Source organism: Thalassophryne amazonica, chromosome 18 (assembly GCF_902500255.1).
Source record: "Thalassophryne amazonica chromosome 18, fThaAma1.1, whole genome shotgun sequence".
Taxonomy (NCBI): Eukaryota; Metazoa; Chordata; class Actinopteri; order Batrachoidiformes; family Batrachoididae; genus Thalassophryne; species Thalassophryne amazonica.
This window is the reverse complement of record NC_047120.1, coordinates 30,839,151-30,861,834: the sequence shown is the minus strand read 5'-3', so window position 1 is coordinate 30,861,834 and position 22,684 is coordinate 30,839,151.

The window sequence follows — 22,684 nt, the reverse complement described above, 5'->3', positions numbered from 1 at the left end:
GAACACTGTACAGTTGTCATGAAAAGGGAAACTAGCGTTAGAAACCAAAACTATTTTTGGAGCATTCTGTAAATATGTTTTTCTGCTATAAAGTTAGAAATTTTAACATGGGGGTCTATGGGGATGATTTGCTTTATAGGCCAGCCTCAAGAAGCCATTCTAGGAACTGCCACTCCTGTGCTGACTTCATTTTTCAGCACTGGGGTTGCTGCATGCTCGATACCAGTTGGTGTCCACTCTGTAAATCTGTCTATGCACATCCGCTAGCATGGCTAGAAAGCCTATGTTTTGTTTTTTTTAATGCCCAAGGTAATTTTTTTCCTTACCCCGGTTGGCTGAAACTGTGTAGCACCTTTTGGTGATCTATATTGTGATGTAGTCCTGTATAAATTTAATTGAAATGTCCCCTATACATATTGGGATCAAATTTATATTTTTGCCTGTGAGCTTGGTCCTTTGTTGACTCTCAATCCTTCCATCAAATTTGGTCCAAATGGCATCAAAACTCTTCAAGGATTTCTGTTTTCTAGTTTTTGGTTGACACATGGATGGAAAAAATTACATGCAGGACCGAAAACAATCCTGCCACATGCAGTACAGCTGTGCAGGGATAAAAACAACGACCTTTGCATTTCATCCTTTCACAAAGCGGCAAACGAAATCAACAAACTCACGCTTTCCTGACCCGTTTTGACAGAACTCATACAACGGTACTCGGGTGATGGCTGTCATTGCTCATGAAATGAAAGCCTTCCACAAAAGTGTCAGCTTCTTTTTGAGAATGTCCTACATATTGTGGATGCAGGCACTGTGCATCCAGACCAAAATCAGTGCACGTTACATTGATACTGGAGACCTCCAGTCTTCCTATCAAGCTCTTTAATGGCCAGCAGCAGTTGTTTAGTTGTGTCTTTTACCTTCTCGTGCACTGAGGTGTGAAATGGCAGATTGCACGATGAGTGGTCGCCCTCTGCTGTGCAAACACCCACTAAAATTAGAGATCGGCAGTAATCTCTTCCACTGAACTCTCTGTCCCTGCTGGAATGGATGAAGTCAGGATTATGCAGAAAGCCCGGCCACTCGCTCTGTATGATGGGATTAAAGTGGAAACTTTTGTACCTGTGAAACCTTATCCACCCGGGGCCCGCATTACAATGGCCCCTGAAACAGACGCCTCCAGCTGCAGGACCGGGCGAGGGGAGTCCATACTCCAAGGGTACACAGGGTTGGGAATAGAGTTTCAGATATTTTGTGGGTAAAAAAGAAAAAAGTAAATGTGTGCACAATGACGTTTGTGCTCGAAGCAGGTACAGAATCATCAAAAAAAAAAAAAAGAAAATCTCTGAATGATTCTGTCATCCCCACAGTAAATTTTGCAGAGTAAAATTTACTCTGCTGGGATAACATTTGGTCCCAGTCCAAACAGAGTTAAATCAACTCTATCACAGTGCTAAATCAATTCTATGACAGGGCTAAATAAACTCTGTCACAGTGCTAAATCAACTCTATCACACTATTAATCAACTATTACGGTGCTAAATCAACTCTATCATGGTGTTAAAACAACACTATCACAGTGCTAAATCAATTCTATCACTGGGCTAAATCAACTCTGTCACGTGTTAAATCCTCTATCACGGTGCTAAATCAACTCTATCACGGCATTAAATAAACTCTATCGAGGTGTTAAATCAACTCTATCACGGTGCTAAATAAACTCTATCACGGTGTTAAATCAACTGTTACGGTGCTAAATAAACTCTATCACGGTGCTAAATCAACTCTATCATGGTGTTAAATCAACTATTACAGTGCGAAATCAGCTCTATCATGGTGTTAAATCAACTCTATCATGGTGCTACGTCAGCTCTATCATGGTGCTAAATCAACTCTATCACAGTGTTAAATTAACTTTATGGTACTAAATCAACTCTATCATGGTGTTAAATCAACGCTATCACGGTGCTAAATCAACACTATCACAGTGTTAAATCAACTCTATCATGGTGCTAAATCATCTCTATCACGGTGTTAAATCAACTCTGTCACAGCGCTAAATCAACTCTATCACGGTGTTAAATAAACTCTATCACGGTTCTAAATCAACTCTATCATGGTGTTAAATCAACTCTATTGTGGTGTTAAATAAACTATCACGGTGTTAAATCAACTATTACAGTGCTAAATCAGCTCTATCACGGTGTTAAATCAACTCTATCACGGTGCTAAATCAGCCCTATCATGGTGCTAAATCAACTCTATCACAGTGTTAAATCAACTTTATGGTGCTAAATCAACTCTGTCACGGTGTTAAATCAACTATTACGGTGCTAAATCAGCTCTATCGTGGTGTTAAATCAACTCGATCACGGTGCTAAATCAACTCTATCACGGTGCTAAATCAACTATTACAGTGCTAAATCAGCTCTATCACGGTGTTAAATCAACTCTATCATGGTGCTAAATCAGCTCTATCATGGTGCTAAATCAACTCTGTCACGGTGTTAAATCAACTATTACGGTGCTAAATCAGCTCTATCGTGGTGTTAAATCAACTCAATCACGGTGCTAAATCAAATCTATCACGGTGTTAAATCAACTATTACAGTGCTAAATCAGCTCTATCACAGTGTTAAATCAACTCTATCACGGTGCTAAATCAGCTTTATCATGGTGCTAAATCAACTCTATCACGGTGCTAAATCAGCTCTAACATGGTGCTAAATCAACTCTATCACGGTGCTAAATCAACTCTATCACGGTGCTAAATCAACTCTATCACAGTGTTAAATCAACTTTATGGTGGTAAATCAACTCTATCATGGTGTTAAATCAACTCTATAACGGTGCTAAATCAACTCTATCACGGTGTTAAATCAACTCTGTCATGGTGTTAAATCAACTATTACGGTGCTAAATCAGCACTATCGTGGTGTTAAATCAACTCTATCAGGGTGCTAAATCAGCTCTATCGTGGTGTTAAATCAGCTCTATCATGGTGTTAAATAAACTCTATCACGGTGTTAAATCAACTCTGTCACGGTGATAAATCAACTTTATCACGGTGTTAAATCAACTCTATCACTGTGCTAAATCAATTCTATCACGGTGCTAAATCAACTCTGTCACAGTGTTAAATCAACTTTATGGTGCTAAATCAACTCTATCACAGTGTTAAAGCAACACTATCACGGTGCTAAATCAACTCTATCAAAGTGCTAAATCAATTCTGTCACGGTGTTAAATCAACTCCGTCACAGTGTTAAATCAACTCTATCACGGTGTTAAATCAACTCCATCACGATGCTAAATCAACTCCATCACAGTGCTAAATCAACTCCATCACGGTGCTAAATCAACTCTATCATGGTGTTAAATCAACTCTATCGAAGTGCTAAATCAATTCTGTCACGGTGTTAAATCAACTCTGTCAGTGTTAAATCAACTTTACGGTGCTAAATCAAGTCTATCATGTGTTAAATCAACTGTCACAGTGCTAAATCAACTCTGTCATGGTGTTAAATCAACTATCACGGTGCTAAATCAGCTTTATCACAGTGCTAAATCAACTCTATGACGGTGTTAAATCAACTCTATCACAGTGTTAAATCAACTCTATCACAGTGTTAAATCAACACTATCACAGTGTTAAATCAACTCTATCATGGTGTTAAATCAGCTCTATCATGGTGTTAAATCAACTCTATCACAGTGTTAAATAAACTGTGTCACAGTGTTAAATCAACTATTACGGTGCTAAATCAGCTCTATCATGGTGTTAAATCAACTCTATCACGGTGTTAAATCAACTCTATCACAGTGTTAAATCAACTATTACAGTGCTAAATCAGCTCTATCATGGTGCTAAATCAATTCTATTACAGTGTAAAATAAACTCTTATTGGAGTACTGATTTTACTTACTCTATTTAGAATGGGACCAAATGTTATCTCGGCAGTGTATATTTTACTCTGCAAAATTTACTGTGATGGAAACTCCAATTCTGACCCCAAAAGCTTCTTTATTAATCTACACCAGAAATCCTTATTTCTGCTGAGCAACCTTCTTTCATCTAGCAGTGCAGGTAGCTCAGTGGGATAAGGAGCTGGGCTACCAATAAGTTGACCTGGGTTTGATTTACAGACATGTCTATGTCTTTGGACAAGACATTTCATCTGTGTTGTCCACCCAGCTGTAAGTAGGCACCATTGTTGGCAGGTGACGTAAGGGCCATCTCCCACTGTTTTGGTCCTGATTTATGTCGCAATTTCAAAATTGAGAGAATTTAGGCAATAACCCTGTTGTGTCTAATGATATGCGAACGTTCATGCTGGTTATATGGTCGCAAATTGAGCTTTACCAGCAACTCATTAGCAGAGCCGGTAAAACGGATATTTGAGACCATAATCCAGCATGAACGTATGTAAATCATCAGACACAACGGGGTTATTCCCATTCTAATCCAATTCCATCGTTTGCACGGTTTATCTTTCTGTAGGTAATTCGATCGGCGAGGCTTACCGTCGAGGCAGCGTCGCTCCAACAGCGGTCAGGGCGCGGAGTAATCCATCAAATGCGAAAATCCATCAAATCCATCGAATCCATCAAATATGAAATGGTAATTCTGTATCAGAATCCACATCAATACTTTCATATGGTAGTTAAAATTCACCTATTTCGGCGGTGGCGGCGGTACACGACTTTCTCTCACTCTCAGCTAACAGCGCCATTATGACATCTGTGTAGCAGCAAACACAGCCAGTGTTCTGTCGAATTGTGTGTCTTGTCGCATAAATCGACAGTTCTACGTCCCAACAATATTGTGCATGCGCAGTTGCGCGGAGGGCTGGCCCGTCGACAGAATGACATCTCATCAAAAAACAGTCAGGGCGCGGAGTAATACATCCAAATGTGAAACGGTCGAATATTTTGCCACCTTTACCCCGATAATATACGGTCTGAAATCTCACACAATTAACCAATCAGATTTGTGGGAAAAATGTAATTGGATTAAAATTCCCATGATACCATTGTTTTTGCACATGCTACAGCCACATGTTTCTCCACACCTATCCAGAAAGCTAAAATCTCAAAAGTCACATATTGAAGAGTGAAACATGGTTTCTGCTCAAAGAACAGTAGGTTTTGATTACTGCATATTGTATTCAATTGTTCACTCTCACCTATTTTAAACAAGCTTACCTCTGATCTTCATCGATTAAAGAGTTTTTTGGGGGAGGAGGGGGGTTGCTTTGTTTTTAATCACAATTCATCCCATAACAAATATAAGTTTAAAACTTTCCAGATTGCTCACAATGTTCTACAATGCTACTTTCATCACAACTGCACCTGATTTCAAGCCCCCATTGGGTATCAATTTTGTCCCCTCTTGAAATCTTTCACAATTCAGTATCAAAAATTGGTAAAGGGTTTGCCATACAATGAACTGGCGTCCCATCCATAGAGAATTGTAGACACTCTCCAGTTTGAAGCCACGGTATCCAGAGACAAGGATCATCACCAATGGGCTAACGGGCCTATATAGGACTTGCAAAAACTAGAGAAAACCTATTCTACTCTTAGTAATTAATAACATATTAGCCATCAGCTTCCTTAAAATGAAGACAAGAAATCGCAGCTACAGTTTTTCAAAAGACACATGGCAGATTCTAATGACTTTTTCTTCTCAGCTCTCGATATTTCTGTGATCTGCTGTTTTGTTCTAAATGGTCAACCCATTCAGTGTGTTGCATTGTTTATGCCCAGTGTTTGTCCAATGCCTCTGCGTGGTTTTCTTCCTTTTCTTTATGACTCTGGGTCCTCAGGCTTTGAGACTGGAAGACACCTGGGAAGAACTCATGGAGTCATGAAGTTGTTTGGCAGTGCTGATACCTTTGTACAAGAACAAAGGTCCAAGTCTTGAGAGTCCTGGTGGTTCCTCTCTTACTTTATGGTTGTGAGACTTGGACGTTAACCAGTGAGCAAAGGCGATAGGATGTCTTTGGTACTCTGTCTTTTCGGATATTGCTGGAATTACTCTCAAAAGAATAGCTTCGTAGGGAGACTCAGTTAAGTACCATTAGCATTGTGAGGCAGCATCATGTTTGATATTTTGGACATATGGTGCATTTCTCTGGGCATGATCCAACACACAGATGCATCAGTGTTGAGTAACCCAGGGGATGGAGAAGGCCAAGGAGACGCCTTCGCTTCACCTGACTGTGACAGATAGACGGTATATAGAGTGTATAGAGTGTTCACATATAGAGTGAAATCCTATGGGCAGAGTGATATACGTACGTGTTCATCCTTGAAATATCCTCCGGTGGTGACTGCATGAAATAACATACCAACATTAATTAAGTACAGACATCATCTTCATAAGTATATAAATTCTGTTTTTTTATGAAATCTTTATCAAATAATGTACATAATCAAGGTGTTCCTCATATCCCAAACACTAAAACAAATCTTCCATATATTCCACTTTCCGCGAATATACAAAGATAAATACACCTGTCTTTTATATATAAGATAATATTCCCAAGAAAAATCTTTTAGGTGAACATTTGACGTTCTCTCAGTAAATTAAAAAAAAGTTAAGATGAGATCTGGAACTGTGACAGATGAACGGTATCTGGTTGCTCCTGTTCAGGCTGAGAGTGTGATATTGGAAGATAGGCAGCTTCCTTACTTATCTCCTTCATTTATCTTAATTTGTCAGTGACGGCTGAAGTGCTGGAGAGACGGAGGAGGACGACGGGGAAAAGGTAACTGCACCCCTGCGACTCCATTATGGTGTCACTCCTCTGTGAACAGAAGATAAGATCTACTCCAAATCACCTGAAGCCAATTCTCCACTTTACCCTGATTGAAGGACGGGAACCTGTTCGATCTCACAACTCTTATGCAGTTTGAACTAAAGTAATCGATCCATGAAGAATCTGTCTGGTGTGATACAAAATTATGGTCTGATGCTGGGTGACTGTTTACACCCAGAGTGATGGGGGGGGCAGCACTTTCTCTGTTCCATGTTCCTTGACACAGCTGATGATGAATGAGGTGCAGATTGGCAAGTGTGATAGATATCAGCGAGTTCAACGTGTAGGGACACACAGTTAACCTCCTGACACGGCACGCTGTTCAAATGAAGGGGCGCCATTTGACCCAGTTGACAGCCGTGAAATGTTAGAGGACAGAGGATTTACCTCAGAGGTCTCAAACTTGTGATCCATGGGCTACATAAGGCCCCCTCAGGCAGTGGCTAATGTCCCACAGTATGCCTTAACATGTGTCATTAAAGGGGTCATATTGTACAACATTTATAGACAGCTAAAATAGGTTACCATGTGTTTTATAAACAAATATTAAAGTGTGTCCCCAAAAATACAAACAAAAAAAGGGTGAAAAAAAATGGGTCCCATCTTGCAAGTTTCCAGCTGATGCAGTTGTCATTTTCATGGCCATTGTCCAGATTGTAGACAATTAGGCACTTGCACTTGTGCTCATCTGTGGCCCCGTGATGTGCTTTCGGGTGCCGGTGTCACAGACCGAACGGTCCTCCCTTAAAATTGGTCCGCCCTGCCTCCACTGCGCATGCGCCATTTTGGACCACAGCAGCGCGTCTGAGACAGAGTCTCTTCACCCAAAGCGATCAAATGGATTCATGTGATTATTAACCATTAGATGATAAAGGTAAAACCTCTTAAATCATTCTAAAGTCTGTTTTAAGCAGAAACGAGGCCATTTTAAGCAGAAACGAGGTGATATTCCATGACGCTTTTAAATGACGGACGCTCAGTGAACGCAACAGCTAGCAGCCTGTGTAGCTGCGTGGCTCTGATCGCTTCCTCTGTCTTTTATTATGAAATAATGTTGAATTTATGTGGAAATGATTGTTGTACAAAAGCTTCAGATATCTGTCGCTGAGACAGATGATGACTGAAGTGCAGTTTTAAGCAGAAACAAGGTGATAATCTGTGAATCGCGGTCGAAGACGCATGCATAGTGAAGGCAGGGGGGACCGCTCGGCCTGTGACACTGGTGCATTGTTACTGTGTGGCAGCAAAAAGCAGTTGCATCATAGACCACGAAAAAACCTGGGGTGAAGTGGAACATGGAGTTTTTCTACTATCTATATGGTGCAGTATTCAGATACACTTTACATAAGTGGATTCACTACACATGTACACTCTGCTTAAATACAGACAGGAATGTGCATCAACCTACAATGAAATGTAATTGAAAAGAAAAATTAAAAACTAAGTAAAATTAAAGCCTAATGGAAAAATAACAAAAATCTTTAATATCAGTTTCTATCATATTTTTATGCTGGTTTTCATCCTCTCTGGGTTTTCAGGTGAGGAGCACCGAGATGGTCCAAGAGCAGCCAGTGTGGAGCAGTGTCTGTCCTATCTGCGCCTTATGTGATGGGGATCAGGTGGACCATGGAGGAGGAATCAGAGGAATCACTGTGTAATTCGAAAAGGGTAGCTGGACATGCCCCAAATGGATGCACACTGTGTTTTGGACCATGTGAAATCATCAAGATCACCTGTTTCGGTGTGTCTTTTTTTACTGCACACCACACCCACCTTTCTCCCTCAGACTGTGTGGGCATGTTGGACACATACACTGCATATATGCTGGAAAAACCCTCCATGATGTTGGTTTTCTGAAGAGTGTTTTTCAATATCTAAAGTTTCCCTGAATGGAAATACTGGAGCACAGACTTCTTTAATGGTACTCTAAAAACCAAGTCCAAACTCCAGTGCAGTATTTAAAAAGCAAAACACTCAGGCCTGCTTTACATGAGCAGATTTATCAAATGAATGCACTTTGTACACACATCTGGGAGCATGTGTTGGTGCTGTACATTGCTGCAATGATCACAATATGGAACCATGTTGGATCCTGGACTCACAGCAATGCACAGTAGCTCAGTGGACCACAAAACTGAACTTAACACATAAATGAATGATGAAATGACAGTGACTATCAAAATTGTAAAAAACTTCAATAACTCTGGTTTTTACCATATTTTACAACCACTTGGTTTTCAGGGTTTGAAACTAAAACATAGACTTAAATATGGATATCAGTTGCACATGATCCGATTGTGCCAAAATAACAGTTTTCTTGTGTATCTCAATTAGAAACATAAGAAAATTATTTTAATTTGTATAAATTCTGATCCTGTGCAACCATTTCATGTATTTACAACGCCTCTAGAAAGTATTCACAGCGCTTCAATTTTTACACATTTTGTTATGTTACAGCCTGATTCCAAAATAGAGTAAATTCACCCCCCCACTCCCTGCAAAAAATAAATGAATAATCTACTCACAACACCCTATAGTGACAACATGAAAAAGTTGTTTTATTATTATTTTTGCAAATTTATCTCTGGAGAGATCTGAAAATGGCTGTGCACTGACGCTCTCCATCCAACCCAATGGAGCTTGAGAGGTTCTTCAAAATGGAATGGGCAAAACCGCCCAAAGATAGGTGCGCCAATCTTATGGCATCATATTCAAGAAGACTTAAGGTTGTAATTGCTGCCAAAGGTGCATCAACAAAGTACTGAGCAAAAGGTGTGAATACTTATGTACATGTGATTTCTTGGTTTATTTGTTTGTTTGTTTTAAATAAATTAGCAAAAATAAAAAAACAAACCTTTTTTCCACATTGTCATTATGGGGTACTGTGTGTACAATTTTGAGGAAAAAATGAATTTCATCCATTTTGGAATGAGGCTGTAACATAAAATGTTGGAAAAAGTGTAGCTCTGTGAATATTTTCTGGATGCACTGTAAATCACGTAAATCCAACAGACTTTTTTTTTCTTTCCGTGCAGAACATATACATGAAAGCTCATGTATATGCCAAAGTGCACAGAGCATACAAACAGTGAAAGTACAGAGAAGAGAGAACAAATAGTTATTCCTCTTGCCTTAATAAGTAATGGAGGTGATGGGTCACAATACATTCAGGAATTTGCGTGACGTCCATCTCAAAGGTTGTGACTGGTGTAAAGCTGGTAATATTCTGCACAATGACAAATCTGCATTATTGTAGCACATATGGATAAATTGCAATGGTATCATGTGTGTTACTGAGACACACATGATACCGGTTGATGTATAGAACCAACCGGTTTTTAAAGTTGTTTATCCCTTCGGCGATTCGACCTTTAAATGCTCCGTAGATCTGCATTGTTTTTATTTATTCTTGCTATTCATTTTAACTCCTTAAGTCTGTTTTTATATGTTGTTATGTTATTGTGTTTTTTTTTAACAGACTACTCAAATGAAATTGCCCCTTGTGGGATTAATAAAGTTGCTGACTGATTGAGACAAGACCACATCACGGCGATTCATTCAAAATGTGTGACACTGCTGGTGTTGCATTCCACATATTACATCATAACATCTGCTGCCTGGTGTTCCAGGTAGAGAATCACCTGTGTGCCTTCACTGTACATGTTTTCAGATGGTGTAGATGTAATGATACAATCACCAGATTTCAGTGAAGATTTTGTGTGAGGTGTAGTTCCACGGTTCTCTTGTTGAAAGCCTGAACAAGAATAACCAAAACAAATAAAAAAAGCTGCACATCCTGAAAGGACCTGACTTCCATGGTGCACACTTGAAAGTGTCCACACCCCTAAGTGGTCATATAGAGTAAAAAGAACATAAAAAATGTATAGCACTCAAAATGCTATTGTGAGTGCATAACATTTTTGAGTAATTTGTGCACTCAGTATATATAAATCAATAATTTTTTGCACAATATACATCCAAGGCATACATTCCCACATTTACATAGATGTATCACTCTATGCTTATTATGCTTATGACAGTAAGAGGCACCAATCTGATGATCTACAACAGAAAAAGATGTAGTTGCTATCTGTGTCAGTTTTAACAGAATATTAAGTCAAAATGTCATTAAGTTTTAGTCATAATTTAGTCATTTAATTTGATTTAGTTTGGTTCCCAGTTCAAACGCCACTCCTGCCACATTTCTTCATGTAATGTGGAGTTGCATCAGGAAAAGCATCTGGTGTAAAACCTGTGCCAATTCAACATGTTGCTGAGGTGACCCCGAGCGCAAACAAGGGAGCAGCTGAAGGGACTTACTTTTTTTAGTCTACTTTTCATTGACTAAATATTAAAAGATTTTAGTTTGCTTTCCAATAGATTTATTTGATTCAAATCTTGTGAGATTTAGTCGACTAAAACTAAGACCATTCAGATGACTAAATGATGACTAAAAATGAGTAACATTTTAGTCAAGAATACAATTAATATGCACTTTTTTAGTCTACTTTTCATTTACTAAATATTAAAAGATTTTAGTTTGCTTTCCAATAGATTTAGTTTATTCAAATCTTGTGAGATTTAGTCGACTAAAACTAAGACCATTCAGATGACTAAATTATGACTAAAACTGAGTAAAAGGTTTAGTCAAGAATACAGTTAATATGCACTTTATTAGTCTACTTTTCATTTACTAAATATTAAAAGATTTTAGTTTGTTTTCCAATAGCTTTATTTGATTCAAATCTTGTGAGATTTAGTCGACTAAAACTAAGACCATTCAGATGACTAAATGATGACTAAAAATGAGTAACATTTTAGTCAAGAATACAATTAATATGCACTTTTTTAGTCTATTTTTCATTTACTAAATATTAAAAGATTTTAGTTTGCTTTCCAATAGATTTAGTTTATTCAAATCTTGTGAGATTTAGTCGACTAAAACTAAGACCATTCAGATGACTAAATTATGACTAAAACTGAGTAAAAATTTTAGTCAAGAATACAGTTAATATGCACTTTATTAATCTACTTTTCATTTACTAAATATTAAAAGATTTTAGTTTGTTTTCCAATAGATTTATTTGATTCAAATCTTGTGAGATTTAGTTGACTAAAACTAAGACCATTCAGGTGACTAAATTATGACTAAAACTGAGTAACATTTTAGTCAAGAATACAATTATTATGCACTTTTTTAAGTCTACTTTTCATTTACTAAATATTAAAAGATTTTAGTTTGCTTTCCAATGGATTTAGTTTATTCAAATCTTGTAAGATTTAGTCAACTAAAACTAAGACAATTCAGATGACTAAATTATGACTAAAATTGAGTCATATTTTAGTCAAGAATACGACTAATATGCTGTTAAACTTAACATTATTTCTATGGAGGGTCCATTCTACAAATGTTTAAACACAAAAATGAACAAGTGAATTTTGTAATAAAAAAAAAACCCTTTGTTTAGGTCATCAACAGCAGCATGCAGAGAAAACAGAACAGTCAAGTCAAATGTGTAACAAGAAGAGGGAGTCCATTAAGCTTGATAAATTAAATCCAAGTTTACAGACAGGCCCCAACTGAGCATTCATTACTGAATTAAATTCACCTGATCCCATTAAAGATGATATATGGTCAATAACAGTGTGTTTACACCAGAGATGGTGTCAACAAGACCAATGGGGGTTTGATAAATCAGCTGATAAAGCTGATCTTATGAAACAAAACAGAAAAAATGTAGGTTAAAAAAAAACTTAGACAAATGGTTTGATCAAGAATGTAAGATGATCAAAAATGATGTGAGAACAATATCAAAATGAAGGGCACGGCCAACAAAACAATCCATCCATACTTACAGGGTTCAACAACATGTCTCCTTTTTAGTCGCTGGTCAACAACAGCATTACAACAACTCTTTAACAATTCTTTAAAATCAAGGTGAAAACACATTTTAAAAAGTTATGTAATTAAAATATGCAACCCCAAAATCATAAAATGTTGGGATGGTATCTAAAATGGGTGGGTGGTTACTTTTGTTTCATTGCAGACAGTATGAAGAGTTTTGGTGTGGTCACGTCCCCCCATTTCTCACACTGTCCCAACTTTTCTGACTTGGGGATGTAGGTATGTAACCCAAAACATCGATTATACCAGTATTCACATCAACAGACGGTTTGCAGACTTTGATTTAATTTTAGCTGTGTGTATTATATATTAAATCTTTTATGGTGAAAAGCATGACTTAAGAAACTGGTTGACCTCTGTGCATGTACTTGACAAATATGGTGTCTTTTTTAAGTCTAATTATTTGTTATTGAAGATAATCGTTATTTTATTTCATGCACATCTTCACATGGTGTGCTGTCACTGTGTGAAGCATCTTCAAGTCCATCAAGCGGTTATAACATCAATACCATAACACTATGATGCATCAATTAAACAAAAAGTCCAATTATCTCTACTTGAAGGTGTCAAAAGTGGGTTATTCTTCTTCATGCACATCTTCATATGGTGTGCTGCTGTTTGTTGAATTATTTGCAAAATTAAATAAATAATTGAGTTAACTGACTTTCTGAAATCTTGACCCGAGTTGAGTGCACTCTATAGTAGATTCCATAAATTTTAGGGGTAGATCTGGATTGAGAGAGACACAACTAGGAGGACACTTTGTTTTTCAAGTGCAAAGCTGTGTTGTAATAATAAAAAGTATTGATAAAACACAAAACATGGGGGAAACCAACATAAATTTTGTGATAAAAACAGGCATTGCCGCAGCATTTTAAACACCTTTTACCATTGAAAAATGAGACCTTTGAAGCCTGGGGAGAAGAACACAATCTAATGAGTGCCATCGTAAATAAACCACCTTATTCTTTTTTTATTCAAAACTCAAAAACATAAAAACTTTGCCAGGTGGTGCAGATATTTGCAAAGTGAACTATGTGTGTGTGTGTGTGTGTGTGTGTGTGTGTGTGTGTGTGTGTGTGTGTGTGTGTGTGTGTGTGTGTGTGTGTGTGTGTGTGTGGGTGTGTGTGTGGTGTGTGTGTGTGTGTGTGTGTGTGTGTGTGTGTGTGTGTTAAAATGAAATAAGGAGCAACTTGAAATTGGTTATTGTCAGAATACGGCTGTATGAATTTTTTTGATGTTAAAATCCAATACTTTTAAGTGCATGGATATATTTTACATTTAGGATTTTCCTCAATATAAAATATATCAGACATGCATTAAACCCACAGACGAGAGAGATGTTTTACTCAAGCTTTACACAAGGTGGCAGCATCCAATAAAAATTCTGCCTGAAAGTTCTCCTGCAGGAAAGACATTTTTTTCAACACTAATCCCATTTCACTGGTTGCATTCATTCTTTTATTAAATATGTGATATTTATTTATTTATTGTGGTTCATGGATAAGTTACGGTCTGATGGGTTTCAATCCAAATAAAACTTCCTGTTTACCTGTGTGAGGTCAAAGGCTATTCTGCACCATGAACACCGGAGATAGAACTTAGGGGAGGTGATGGTCTAGTGGTAAAGCGTTGGGCTTGAAACCAGAGGATCCTCGGTTCAAATCCCAGCCTGACCGGATAATCACTAAGGGTCCTTGTGCAAAGTCCTTAATCCCCTAGTTGCTCCCGGTGTGTAGTGAGTACCTTGGATGGCCGCACCCTCACATGTGGCGAATGTGAGGCATTATTGTAAAGCACTTTGAGCATCTGATGCAGATGGAAAAGCGCTATATAAATGTAATCCATAACTTTGTCTGTTTGCACAAAATTTCCTTGCTTTTTGTTTGTTTGTTTGTCTTCTATACCCACGTATTCCAATTAAGGGGTCATGGGATGGGGGGTGGATTTTGGACCGGCTGCCAGTTTGTCGCAGGGCATGAATATGACAATGTAAGATTAAAATACATATTTAAAACAACAAATTAAAAACAACAAAAGCAAAATTTCAGAGGAAAACATGATGGATTCCACACATGCTGATTTTATTTTCAATCATGAATGATTCTGAACTACCAGAGGGCACCCTTCTTTTATAAAAATTCTTCTTTTACATGGTGATCTGCATCTTTTTTCATATTTTTTTTTGTATCACTGGAGTCCGTGCATGGTGCATTGCTTTGAATACTGCCACTGCAAAGACTTATGGGGCTTTGTTATGTCGTTTTCTTTCATAAAAGGATGGTCAAGTGTCCAGTAGGAGATTTTAAATTATAAAGGACATATACATAATGATAAACTTTAATGCACCAGGTCAAACAAAAAAGCTACTTTGTTACCATGGAGGTTTGTCTGATAGCAGGATAACTGAAAAATGAATGAACAGATTTGAATGAAATTTGTTGAGCAGATAGATAAAATTCCAGGAAATAAGTGGCTGTATTTTGGAGATAAACTGGAATATATTATGGAACTGAGATCCGGAATAAATTTTGGCACATAGTAAGATTTAACTTAAACATTGTGAGAGGTTGTTGATGAAATTCGGTCAGCACATGGATGTCCTGGAAAATGAGGGATATCATTTTGGATCCAGATTCCAGAAGACATTTTCAGCATTCAGGAACATTTAATTAAAACAAATGTATTAATATGAACTTTGATGACTAATGTAAGTTGGACTGATGTCTGAGGAAATAAATTCTGAGTTGATGTGTAACATATTCTGGATGTGGAGTCCAGATAAATGATGAAGCTATAAATGCAATGAATCCTTTATGAAGCTTTCATGAGCGTATAGATAAATTCTTCAGAAACATAGTTTGATGCTAAATACAAATAAAAGTGGGTATTTTAGCAAAGGGGAATGTGTGGCCTTGTCAGAAGAACCCACCCTCTGAGTGCCACCTAGTTTTTCTTATGTAATTAATACTAGCTGGGGTACCCGGCGCTGCCGGGGTTAACCTGTTTTAGACATAAGCCAAATGCCAATCATTTTAATCAAAACAATTGCCCAACATTTGTTTTTGTAATGCTGATGTCTTATACATATAATAGTTAATGAGCTAAAGTTTGTCCAGCAGAACTATAAGAGGTGGACTCCCCAAACTAAGTGGAAATACTTGGTTAAAAGACAAACACATTTGAAGTCCTTCATGCAGACTTTGTTTTGAAATCCAATTTATAACAAAATTACACACAAAAGGTAGGTAACAGTAAATGTAAATATCAATGAATCAAAATTGAGGTAGTGGTGTATTTCACTGTTTTTACATTGCAATTTTACAAACATAAAATGAATGTATTCAGACAGGAAGGCGAACTGGGTTGTACAGGACAGTCAGATGCTTAACAGCTGAGAACATAAAGTAGCTGAAGGAAGGGGTTAAATAAACAGAGATGGCCAACACATATACAGGGCTGGAAATTTGAATCTGCCTGGTCACACCCACAGCCTCAGCCTAAGCATGTTGTTGTTTTGCTGAGTGTGCTGTGGCTGTGCTGAGTGTGCTGTAGAAAGGGATTAAATAAACAGAGATGGCCAACACATATACAGGGCTGGAAATTTGAATCTGCCTGGTCGTACCCACAGCCTCAGCCTAAGCATGTTGTTGTTTTGCTGAGTGCGCTGTGGCTGTGCTGTGCTGAGTGTGCTGTAGAAAGGGATTAAATAAACAGAGATGGCCAACACATATACAGGGCTGGAAATTTGAATCTGCCTGGTCGTACCCACAGCCTCAGCCTAAGCATGTTGTTGTTTTGCTGAGTGCGCTGTGGCTGTGCTGTGCTGAGTGTGCTGTAGAAAGGGATTAAATAAACAGAGATGGCCAACACATGTACAGGGCTGGAAATTTGAATCTGCCTGGTCGTACCCACAGCCTCAGCCTAAGCATGTTGTTGTTTTGCTGAGTGTGCTGTGGCTGTGCTGTGCTGAGTGTGCTGTAGAAAGGGATTAAATAAACAGAGATGGCCAACATATATACAGGGCTGGAAATTTGAATCTGCCTGGTCACACCCACAGCCGGCTATTTTGGGGGTAATTTTCAGTTCAACTTTAAAAAAAATGGTACCAGTTTGTTCCCCATGTCATGAGGATTCAGAATATATATAATTTTTAGGGCTACATATTATAGTTTGGGAGTTTATCCCGGACAGACAGAAAGGCAGACATAGCCCTTTATGTATATACAGTAGATGTCGTAGAACAGAAAACCTGCCACCTGTTGAACACTGCCACCTGCAGGATGGTTGGTGCATTCTGGATGGATGATGGAAATTAGGAGCAAGTGCGATTGAATTAATGCGTATCTTTACTGCCACCTGCTGGACATATCTGGGCTTATTACAAGGGTCTCATAATAACATGCAAGATGGAAATCAGGAGCAGGTGCGTGAAATTACGTGCATCTTTTCTGCCACCTGCTGGACATATCTGGGCTTATTACAGGGGTGTCATATAATAACACGCATGATGGAAATTAGGAGCAGGTGTGGCTGAATTTATGTGCATACCTGCTGGACATATATGGGCTTATTGAGGAGGTCTCATAATAACACACAAAGGAAATTAGGGCACGAAACTTGCCAGTTTCTTTCTTAAACCCCCACGCCAGTAATAGTGGGATGAGGATGATTTGGGTGCTGGTACAGCTCGACTGAGTGCCCTTGTACTTTCTGTATGATGGGACATCACGTTAAAAAACTGCTGCGGATCATCACCACCTCCTGTCAATGCTCTCGCAGCGTCTGACAGCCCTGAGTGTTTCTTACAGAAGCCAGATGTGCAGAGGAGCCAGAATAAAGCGCATCAAGTGCCCCCCTGTTGTGCTTTATGAAAGGATTAAAGGATTTGCAAAGCGCTGTCACGAAGCAGTCAATCATTGTCACACCCGCCTTGAAATTTATGACACTGACCGCAGAAAACACCTCGGAGCCGTTGTCATGAAGAGTATAACTTCATCTGTCAAGTCGTTCACTTCAACATCAACACCTTGAGCAGTGGGAATAAAAAAAACAGCACTGTAACCCTGACATAAAACACTCCGTATTACCACATCATCCCAATGCCTGCAGTTTATCTGAGGAATGCTTCTGCAATCCAATACTTCTACTTTATTCATCGTCAGGTTTTCCAGCACTTGTCAGAGCCGTGCAGCCTGTGATGTAACCTGTTAAAAGCTGCAATCCTCCTAATTAGTAAAACAGGGGCTCTTTGAATAGAGCAGAATTTGATAGCCGGGATCTAAAAAAAATCCCACATAAGCAACAAAGCAGGCTCCCTGCAGGAGCCGGTTTTCCGTGTCATTCAGCAGAGACGTGGAGACACGGTGTCTGACTGTTTGTGGGATCATAAGGGCTTGAAGCCTGTTTGCATCTGTATGAAGCAATTTGTCAGCTCACATCTCCAGCTGACCCCTCGCTCTGAGACGCCCCATCACAAGGCCGCCCCCCGCCTGCGACGGATCACGCTAAAAAGGAAAGGAAAGGAAAGGAAAGGAAAGGAAAGGAAAGGAAAGGAAAGGTCTTTCAATGAGTTGAGAAAACCCATTTTGAGCTTTATACTATTAGGAATTGGCATTTCTTTTACACATAACACAGCAACTTAAAAATCTTACAGATATGAGTCTATCTTACAGAAATTTTACTTGTGAAGCAATTTTCTCTTACATTAAGTGTATATTAGATATTTTGACTGTAAATGAGACAAATAAAGTATATTTAGTAAGATTTTGTTGTGTGTCATGGCTGTTTTGATGGCTTCCCTCACTTGTCTTCTTCTTGGATGATCACTTGAATATTCCTACTGTTTATTCATCACTGTTTATGTCTTGGACTGCATTTACATCAATCATTAAGATATACAAATAGTATGTTCTCATATGGTAAATTTATCTGAAGTAGGCTGTTCTCAAAAACAGAGTGACGGTTCAAGAAGGATGAATGTGTTTGTCTGTCTTTATGCGGCCCTGCAACAGACTGGCCTCCTGTCCAGGGTGTACCCTGCCTCACGCCCTATGATGACCCTTAATTGGGGTTCAGCCAGTATAGAAAATGGATGGATGGATGTTCAAGAAGGAGATAGGCGAGGGAAGCCACCAAGACAGCTCTGAATGAATTATCGAATGAAACAAAGATGGTCATGAAGAAAAACGGGCTCTGTTCTCCCATGTGCCTTCGAGCAAACTGTAGCTGAAACCTCACATCTTTTTAAAGAAAAGTCTTCTCTGTACTTCTCCACCATGAAGCTATATAACTAATGGTGGTGAGTTACTATAAACTCTTTACAGGATGCCAATAAGAATATTTATAATTATATGACAGCATTTTATTGCTCTTCACTATCTTTAGACTTTTACTTCATTTTATTAAATATTTTGATTAGACAAAATGTGTTACTTTGCATATGTGTTGCTCAACATTAAATTCTAATCTTGAATTCAGGGAGTTTCAGTATTGCTGGCCAACACCATTTTAAAAGCTCCTGACATCATGTCCATTAGATGATTAATTCAAGTGTTAAAATTAATCAGCAGATTAACTGGTAATAAAAACATGCTGCCCTTTTTTTTCCTAAAAAGCGGTAGCGTTAGGAGATAATGCTCCCAGACCTTTCTGCACCCTCTGTGTCAACTCATCACCTCCCAGTTGAGTGTCAACGAAAGGAGGAAGGCTGGGGAGAGGTAGGAGGGAGGGGAGAGGCTGGCAGGAGATGGATGGGGGTGGGTGACAGGATAACCTTGCCAAATCCGCTGTGAAGGCCTCCGCTCAGTGCACTTAGCGTAGCAGCCGGAGCCAACATGTAGGAGGGTTTAGGACTCCCTGAGGCGACACTCATGCCTCCCTGCCATTGTCATCTGTCCATCTCTCAGCCTCTCCATCCAGCAACCTGCCTGGAGGAAACTTACTTCCTCCCTTCACATTCTTCCTCCCTCCATTACCCCCAGGAGGAGCAGGGGAAGTTGTGCCGAGGGGGGATCCCAGGCTAATCAGGGGAGTATCGATGTCACAGCCTGAATGTTGGGGTCTTGACACTAATTAGGCCATCTATCAGGCGATATCAACTCTAAATTAGTAATACGGGGTCTTAAATAAATTGTTGTGTTGCACGGGTGGGGTGCGTGTTGGAACTGGTGGCTCCTGTGACGACGCCCTTGCAGAGTGCAAATATGTCATCATCGCCAGACGGGGTGTAGCCAGACCGTTTCAGTCAGTGCACCCGTGTCAGGGTGATGTATGGACGCAGTAACACAACCTCTGAGAAGAAGACACGGGGGGGGGGGGGGGGCACCAGCTTCTGGGATCTTGGACATAAAAATAGGGGCCACATGTAAACATCTGAGACGTGTCACTCATTTCTCCTCTGATGACTCGTAACCGGTCTGGACACTCTGCCGGCTTCCACGCGTAAAAAAAAAAAAAGGTCAAATTTTATTTTAACATTTCATTCGGTTTATTGTTCACAGTCGGGAAGATAAACCTCAGATAGTCAGAGCCAAAGGTCAGCCACTCAGCTTTTAACAATGTGGATTACATCTTCTGAAGTTTGTCTTACAAAACCCCTGCCCTTTGGCTGGTTATACATTTCTGAGAAGCTCACAGAAAGCTCGTCCAAAGTCTCATAATGGAAGTGGCTTGGGAACTCATTTGCAAAGAAGGGGAGAGAAAAACATTAAGTCCTGGAAGAATTTCTTTCCCCTGGGGATCTCTGAGTGATGTCCATCTTCCTCACTCCACTCATTCGCTCAGAAAGCTGAAACTTTAGAACGTGACTGACACTTTGAGTTATATCGCGCAGGATCTTTTCGGAAATGTATTTATCAGAATCCGACGCGATGCGGGAAAAGAGTCAGAAAAACTGCTACATTCTCAAAGTAAAATATGAAGTCATATTAGTACCAAAACAGTCACATTTTTTAGGGTGGAGGCTCCTGAACTGGGCTCCGAGCCAAAGATCGCAAGTGGTGCCAAACGTTGTCTGCTCTGAGGTTCCCAAAATTAAAAGTTCACTTGTAAGATAAAGTCATTCTAACACCCTCACTTGGCATCCAGAACAAATAAAAAGATCATTTTCTTTGTGCATGAACCAAATGAAAGGGGGGTGGGACACATATCACGTCAACCCCAACTCCTCCCCACCCGCCCCCCAAAAAATGGTTATGAATCACTTTGGTTTTTTGTTGTTGTTGTTGTTGGGTGTATTTTTGGGGGGGGGGGGGGCAGCCTGTGGCACCTCAGCCTGTCATTTGTTCAAGTAGGGGGGGTCTGAAGAAAAAGATTTGTAACCTTTTTTGAAGGTGTTTTGACGTAATCCTTCACAGCCTATACAAAGTGAAATCTTGATCCAGAATCTAGATCTCGTAATCGTAATCGGACTCGGGCTGATACAGAAACATCAGGGCATGATACAGGGTGTGAGACAAAAACAGACATGTAATAAGATATTTATCACATATTACAACAAAAATAAAGAACAAGAACCACATAATTATCATCAACGCCATTTGTCAGGTTCCAATGGAGAAAGAATAAGGAGTCTTCTCTTCTCCTTCTTGGTTCCATTCAGCCATTCAGTGAACAAGTTCACATCACTCTCTGTTTTCCTGGTGGTGTTCTTGTTCTTATGTCTGTCTATAAAGTCATGAGTGTTCTCTTCACTAACTTCTTGGTGTCTCACACCTTCAGTATGAGACTCAAGTTGTAGAATTCTCCCTGCTAGGGAGGCTAAAACTCTCTCATCTTGATCAGACATCTTGGTTGAATGAAATTATCTGGATTCTGTATCAGGATCCTACACTTGTCACCAGGGTAATACAAAATGGGGGTGTGTCATTGGTGGGGCCGAGTAATGGGGGTTCCTGATTGGATGAAAAGTGGGGCAATACAAAGTCTGGTGTTTTAAATGTCTTTTTTTTTTTTTTTTTTTTTTGTATCGCCCTGTTTTAAGATTTGTACTGCGACAGTTTCCAGGGAAGTAAAATTGATAGGAAAAGTGTATTTATCAGCCATGTATTTTCTTGTATCTCATGAGGGCCAGTTTAGGGCAGATTTTTGTTGTAAATGGTAAATGGACTGCATTTATATAGCGCTTTTCCATCTGCATCAGACGCTCAAAGCGCTTTACAATTATGCCTCACATTCACCCCGATGTCAGGGTGCTGCCATACAAGGCGCTCACTACACACCGGGAGCAATAGGAGATTAAAGGCCTTGCCCAAGGGCCCTTAGTGATTTTCCAGTCAGGCAGGGATATGGACTCAAACCCAACATCTTAACCACTAGACCATCACCTCCCCCAAGTTGTTGTAATATGTGATAAGGATCCGTATCACCTCCAAAATTTAATGAACTCTTCCATGGCCTAATATCTATCTGTTGTGAAAATTTCATCAAAATCCATGCAGTAGTTTTGATGTAATCCTGCTAACAGTCAGACAAATAAATGAACAAATATACTCGTACACCGATGATTTCATTACGTTCTTGCCTGACATAATAATATGCCTATAACAGATGCATAAAAAACCCAAAGGAGTGCCCTAGCTGGCTAACAACGGGTACCGCTTACCTTCTCTTCAGGAGGAAACAAACAACCCCATAAACAAGAGATCAATCACATGCCTCTCTACAACGTACAAAATCCTAACATCCATGACAACAGCTCGAATCTACAAGCACATGGTGAGGAAAAGGATGCAGTAATGGGAACTAAGAAAAGACCAAAGCTAAGGGTCGACTACAAGAAACCATTTGACTCCGTACCACACAGCTGGATAATAAAATGCCTAGAAATCTACAACACCTCACCTACATACAATATCATGACAGCCTTTACTGGAACAGACATGATGAAATGGAAAGCATCCCCCAAACTCCATCACAATGAGGGAACTCTTAACATCCAGACAGAACAATATCAACA